This window comes from Mobula hypostoma, chromosome 5 (genome assembly GCF_963921235.1).
Source record: "Mobula hypostoma chromosome 5, sMobHyp1.1, whole genome shotgun sequence".
In the NCBI taxonomy this organism is placed as follows: Eukaryota; Metazoa; Chordata; class Chondrichthyes; order Myliobatiformes; family Myliobatidae; genus Mobula; species Mobula hypostoma.
Genome location: NC_086101.1, coordinates 65,771,688 through 65,779,252, shown reverse-complemented (window position 1 = coordinate 65,779,252; position 7,565 = coordinate 65,771,688).

The window sequence follows — 7,565 nt, the reverse complement described above, 5'->3', positions numbered from 1 at the left end:
ATTTATGTTCACCTTACAAAAGATGAAGACTTGTCTAACTACAATCCAGGCACATTAGAACTGTCAGCTTCTCTCACACTTGCCACAAGTCTTAGACATGCCAGCCTATGTCCTATAGCTTACACATACTCCAAAACATTCAAACATAGCTATCATATCACACAGATATGTTTTCACTAATGCACTTGCTTTCACTGGATATGATTGACACAGTTACTATGAACTCCATTGCCAGTGGCAGTATAAAGGTCATTGGAGATTATTCATATCTATTCCTTTCCTCCCATTGGATTATCCTTGCATTTTACAATTGTTCTGATTTACAAGCTGCCGATGACGTAAACTCACAGTTCGGATTTGCCTCCTCTTCTCATTGTGACCCATTGTTGATTCTTCTTTTCAGACAGTCAAGAACACATAATGTGGTAACTGATTTCTGTTTAGCTAATGGAAGGTTTCCATCACTCATAGCCACTGACACATTGCATTATGTATGGCACAGGTCGGATATGAAATTTGCACTGTGAAGGCGATCAGGAATTTGTTTTGTTCTTGTCGTTGGAGCAGGAGGAAAGAGTGCTTCAGGTGTCAACTCCCCTACACGTTAACTTCCCCCTGATGTCTTTGCTGAGGACCTTGATTGGACATCCAGAAAAGTGATGTGCATGCAAAGCACAATGATTAAGAGACTGGAGGATTGCTTCAACACACAGAAAAGCTGGAGCAGCTAATTGAGTCAGTAGCCTCAACAGGGAGAAGTGGATAATCAAAATATTACATTGAGATCCTTCCTCTGGACTGTTCAAACTTTATATAAATCATCAAGGATAATGGGAATTACATCTTGCACATGACCTTGAAAGGAACATGGAACCCATGCTTTCCAAAATGGAAATGAAACCAGCTGTTACATAATATCTAATAAGACCATAAGATACAGGAGCAGAATTAGGTCATTCTGCCCATTGAGTCTGTTCTGCCATTCTACCATGGCTGATTTATCATCCCTCTCAACCGTATTCTCCTGCCTTTTCCCTGTGACCTTTGAGACTTAATAATCAAGAACCTATTAACCTCTGCTTTAAATATACCCAATGACCTGGCATCTACAGATGTGTGACAATAAATTCCAAAGATTCACCATACACTGGCGACAGAAGCTCCTCCACATCTCTGTTCTAAAGCGATGCCCTTCAATTCTGAGATTGTGCCCTTTGGTTCTAGATTTACTCACTATAGGAAACATCCACTCTATCTTGGCCTTTCAATATGTAATAGATTTCAACGAGATCCCCCCCCCCCCCCCACCACCCTCATTCTTCAAAACTCAAGCAAGTATAGGCTGAAAACCATCATATGCACCTCAAACATTAATTCTTTCATTTCTAGGATCATTCTGATGAAACTCCTCTGGACTATCTCCAATACCAGCAGATCCTTTCTTAGATAATGGGCCCAAAACTCCCCACAAAGCTCTAGGTGCAGTCTGACCAATGCCTTATAAAGTTTCAGCATTACATTCTTGCTTTTATATTCTATTCCTATCAAAATGAATGCTAACAATATATTTACCTTCCTTAGCAACAACTCAACCTGGCAAGTTAACATTTAGGGAATTCTGCATGAAGACTCACGTTGCTTTGCAATTTTTGAATTTGCTCCCCGTTTAGAAAGTAGCCTATGCCTTTATTCCTTCTTCAAAAATACATGACCACACATTTCCCTGCACTATATTCAATCTGAAAGTTTTTTGTCCATTCTCTTAATCTGTCCAAGTCCTTCTGCAGACTTCTTGCTTCCTCAACGCAACCCACCTCCTACCTATCTTTGTATAATCAAACATGGCAAAAAAGGCATCAATTCCATCATCCAAATCATTGGCATGTACCTTGAAAAGAAATGGTCCCAATGTCCATGCCAACAATTACCACAAATCACCAGCGGTCAACCAGAAAATGTTCCCTTTATTCTCATTCTTGTCTTCTGCCAATCAGCCAATTTTGCTTTTTCCATGCTAGTATCTTTCCCGTAATTCCATTGGCTCTTGTCTAGTTTAGCAGCTTATGTGCTGCACTTTGTCAAAGGCTTTCTGAAAATCCAAGTAAGCAACACCCACTATCCATTGTCTATTTGCCTGTTAACTCCTCAATGAATTCCAATTGACTTGTTTGGCGAGATTTCCCATTAAAGGGATCGTGCTGACTTTGGCTAGTTTTATCATGTCCCTCAAGATACATCAAAGCTTCATCCTTAATAAATGGACTCCAATATCTTCCAAACCACTAAAGTCAGGCTAAATGGTCAATAATTTCCTTCCTTCTGCCTCTCCCTCTTCTTAAAGAGTGAATTATGTTTGCAGTTTTCCAGTCCTCAGGATCCATTCCAGAATCTAGTGATCCTTGAAATATCACTACGAATGCCTCCACAATCTCTTTAACTACCTCTCTTTCAGAACCGTGGGTGTACTCCATCTGGTTCAGGTGATGAATCTACTGTCAGACCTTTCAGCTTCCCAGGTTCCTTCTCCTTATTAAGGAGCTTGTACACTCACTTCTGCCCCTGACACTTTTAAATTTCTTGCATGCTGCTCATGTCATCCACAGTGAAGACTAAAGCAAAATATCTACTTATTAAGTTCATCTACCATTCCTGTATCCCCAATTCCTACTTCTATGGTGTCATTTTCCAGCAGTCTGATATCTACTTGTAACTCTTTTTAACTCTTTCTATATCTGAAAAAACTTCTGGTATCCTCCTGTATATTTTTTGCTATCTTACCTTCATATTTCATCTTTTCTCTCCTTTTTGTTTATTTTAGTTGCCGTCTATTTGTTTTAATCTTCTCAATCCTTTAACTTCTCACTAATTTTTACCTCTAATATATGCCCTCTCTTTTGCCATTATGCTGACTTCTATTGTCAGCCTCAGTAGCTTCACCCTCCTTTAGAATACCTCTCTGATATATATCTATCCTGCTCCTTCCAAATTGCTCCCATAAACTAGGGTTGATAATGCTGTCTGGAAGGACTTTAGTAAAGCATTTTAAAAGGTTGCTCATAGTCTGCTGGTCCAGAAGATTAGGTCATATGGGATGCACAGTGAGTTGATAAGTTGGATACAAAATTGGCTTGATAAGGAAATACAGAGAGAAATGGAAGAAGGGTGTTTCTCTGACGAAAGATTTGTTACCAGAAAATCTCCTGCTTATATGATATGGATGAAAATATAGGTGGAATGATTATTATGTCAATATGAGGGGACATAACGCTCATAGGGTTCCTTAAGGTTGTTATAAACAGGGAGTGGTAATGGAGACAAGCTCCGACTACCTATTAAAATGTTCCCAATGGCTTGCATCTCAAATAGCCTCTGACAACCACCTCCAGCTCCTGGCCTTCATGTGTGGCTTAGCTACTAAGCCTGGTGGAATTGTTTCTACTGACAGGACTAGGGGCAAAGGTGCCTTAAAACCAATCGCTTCTAGCAGATGGGGCTCATCAGCCATGGTTGGCATCTCATCTAGGAGAAGGACAAAAAACTCTGATTTCAAACCTCCATTGCCTTGCAGCAGTAGCCAGTCATGAAGATGGCTTCCGGAGTAAACATTGAGTTCAGTGCTAACTAGCAACTGCTGCGACACTGTTGGTGTCAAACTGCATCGGTCTCTGCCGATCCTGGGGGTTTACCAGGAGCGTGGAAAGGTGGTGCTTGCTACATGGGCAATAGCTTGTTCTCCAGACCTGCTTATCCAGACAGCGAGGATGCAATGTCTGTGGTCAACTCTGACCAATGGAGGCCCTCGACAATGCTCATATGAGGAATATAATTGAAATCCGGTTTCCTGGGGCTGCGTAAGTCTAGGGAATACACACTCTGGTCCAGCCAAATCAGTGAAATTAGGACAGCTTTTCCACCCCAAAACATGGATTGTATGAATGCTGTGTAATTTGCTATCCTGTTACAACTCGGTGCCAAGAAATAACAGACAACACACTGCATACAATTAAATGAATTAGATTTATGAATGTTAAATTAACTAAAGGGGTAGTAAAGAAAATAATCAAAAATGAAAAAAGGGCCCATTATAATTAAACAGTCAAGTGAGGATCCCAGCTTCCCTCAGCTTCCGCAGATGCTGCCAAACGTCCTCCACCTCTGCAGGAGCCAATCAACATGGCCTTTCTCGGAACGGGGTGTCCTCTGTCACCCGGATGGTGTGGCGAGTGCTTTTGGACCCACATCAAACTCATCAGTAGAAAAGACATCTTCCAGTTTCAACATCTTTTCTATCAACTTCCTGGTACCATGGAGTCCCCAAAGTTGAATGACTCAGCAGTCAACTTCCTCTTCTTTCAGGGAGAGTTTCTCCTTGGCTTGTCTCGCGGGGACACTAGACATTACTATCAATGGAAAGAAGTGCACTATTGGCATCCCCCGCCTGACAGTGACCTCCCTCTCCGAGGCGTTCATGACAATCACTGTCATCCATTTCACCTGTACAACTGAGGGCTTCTGCAGTTTGGGCCTCAGGGAAACATGACTCCTCTTTTTAGTCTTCTGGTGCATCAACCAAAAGGGCCTCAGAATCAGGCATTCCGGGAAATTCGGGGTTTTCTGTCACTCTAACTACTTCCCCAGGCCGTAACAAAACTGGCTTGGACAAGGTTTATTCACATAGTCCCTTGTTTATGCTCATCATCCGGCCCAGTGCAGCCATGCACCTCCTCAAAAGCAGCCCGGAACACAGGGTGAATGGACGATGTTTTCAGAAAGCTCTCTCCAACTTTCTCCTTGCAGGCTCCCACTAGCCTCCTCACAATAGGAGTATTCGTCCCCACAAGAATTGAAGCTTCGCCTTTCTTGTCTGCGTCCGGACAAACCAGCATTAATATATCAAGGACCTCAGCTACTCCCACATCTGCCCCCAAAGACTCCAGCTTCTATGACCAGTAACCATCATATGGGTAGTCATCCGTAATAAGACCCAGATCTCTAGTGCACTGAGTGGCATCACGTTAAATGCATCAAATACTGGTTGTAAAACAAATGGTACAGCAGAATAACCTGAGAGCCTGTATTAAGTATAGCTCTAGCATAAATACCCTTGACCCGTAGCAATACACTGAAGCTTGGCCCCACTAAGTCTTCAGCGATAGGGTTTTTTGCTTCAGAGTGTTCTTTGACATTTTGATTGGAATGTGTTCTCCCGAGATGCCAGGCCGTTCCCTCAATGGCTCTCTTCTAAGTTTCCTGACATCTCTCTCTGCTTAAGTACTTGGGGGCTCACTCTCTGAAGACTTTCCTGGCCTTCGCACTCCCGCCTGAAGTGTCCTTCTTCCCCACAGTTATAGTAGACAATAGCAGTTGCTCCCCTTCACACAGGACCCCATTCACTAACAGCTCTCTGCTTACTCAGTTCCCTCAGGGGGTCCGACTCTCTGGCGGTTTTGTCATGCAGGGTGGCTGCACCTGCAGATAACAACCGGGACATCTCAGTTCTAAACTCTGCCACAAGCTCCCTTACAAACCCCAGGGTTGGGCTATCAGGGGTTAATTCAGCAATGGGAGTTACTACCAAGGACTGTACCCTGCTGATGGAGGCCTCCCACGCCTCCATTGCATTCTCCTCCTCTGTTACTTCTCTGATCAGCTCGACAAACAGGAGAAAGGGGCATGCCTTATGAGGCATTTGGAGATCCCAAGCAATCATGTCCTGTGACTGTGCATTTTTCGTCATTTGGTCCACTCTTAACTGATACACCTCAGCTGTTTGAATGACACCCCCATGCCGCAAGCAACTCAGTTGTCTGTCTGGCCAAAAGATATAGGTGGAAAGCTTCTTCCGCTTCTCCTGAAACATGCTCTGAAATCCCGTCATAAGCTCCATTGGGCTTCCCGTCACACCAAATGCATTTTCTTAGCGCTTGCTTGTAGCCCGTGGAAGTAACCAAAGGGTTCTGTGTCTCTGCATCAGCAGCCTGACCTTCTCAGACCTTCTACCAGTCGCTGTCTTTTCACATCATCAGACCACTACCACTCAAATGCATCTGAGAGGTCTGGTCTGCCCAAGGCTTGTACTTCTCTTCCCCGTCAGGGGTGGGCATTCTTCCCGAGAACATTCTGAGCCTACGATAACTGGGACTTCCCACCTGGGCTCTTGGCCATTTATTTGCCGGAGAGGTAAAGGCTGATACCAACTCAGAATGCTCACCCCTCACTGGAGGACTCATTAAACTTTCCAAATCAGACTACTCCTCCCCCTCACTCCGTAGAAACAAGAGCAACTTGTCTTTAAAGCCGCAGCCCCCTCAGCTATGGGAAACTCAGCTTCTAAATCGGCATCCTGATCTACAATCCCCTCTTCCCGGAAAGTATGGACAGCCCATGGCAACCCCCTCCCGGGGCCTCAATAGTACCAGGTAGATCCACTGCCGTTATGTCAGCACGAGACAAGGTCATTGCCTGCCATTTTGTCAAACCTCTGCTCCATGATTTTAACTGTTCCTAATCCTTTAACAGTAGTCAGAGTCCAAATCAACAATTCATTGAGGCTACGAATGTCCATCCTACTCAATACACATGTATTTGTTATCAGTAATCCTGTGGATTCAAACTACCACTCAACCCCGGCACCGTCCATAACCATGTATCTTAATTACTTTACCAGACCATGGTTTAACAGAAGCTGAAACACACAACCCACAAGATCGATCCTCAGGGCAATCACACAACATCCAATGAAATCAATCGAGAATGAGATCTAAGCAATGAAACCCCTGGTTTCCTCAGGCTGTGCAAGTCTAAGGAATACACACCCCGGTCCCGCTAAATCCATGAGATTGGGAAGGCTCTCCCACACCAAACCCCGGTTGGTGTGGATGCTGTGTGATTTGTTACCCTGTTACTACTCGGTGCCAAGAAATAACAGACAACACACTGCATACGATTAAAGGAATTCTATTAATGAATGTTGACTTAACTAAGTGGTTAGTAAAGAAAAGAAAGAAAAAAACAAAAAGGGCCAATTATAATGAAACAATCAAATTTGCACAGGTTGGAGCTTAACTCTTTCAAAAGTCATATTCACTGAACCTCTGACGACCTCTACACCTTGCTACCAGGGTTTTACATAATTTTACAGTGATTGGAGGAAAGGATAGCGGGGTGTCATATGTGTTTCTTTCATACAGAGAGGGGTGGGTGTGTGGAACACCCTGCTGGGATGGAGGTAGAGTTTGCTATATAGGGGACATTTTAGAGACTCTTAGCCAGGCACATGATAATAGAAAAATGGAGGGACCCATGAGAGGGAAGGGTTAGGTTGATCTTCGAGTAGTTTAAAAGGGCCTACAGTATGCTGTAATATTTTTTGGTTATAAACAATACAGAACTTGCCTTTATTGGAAAGTGTTAAGTTTAGGATGTTGTCTTCATGAACTGATCAGGTGAACTGGTAGAAGCATATAAAGTTATGAGTGGTATTGACAGAGTAAATAGTCAGATTAATTTTCCTAGTGTGGAAATATCAAATACTAGATTTAAGGAGTGAAAAGAAAAGTTTAAAA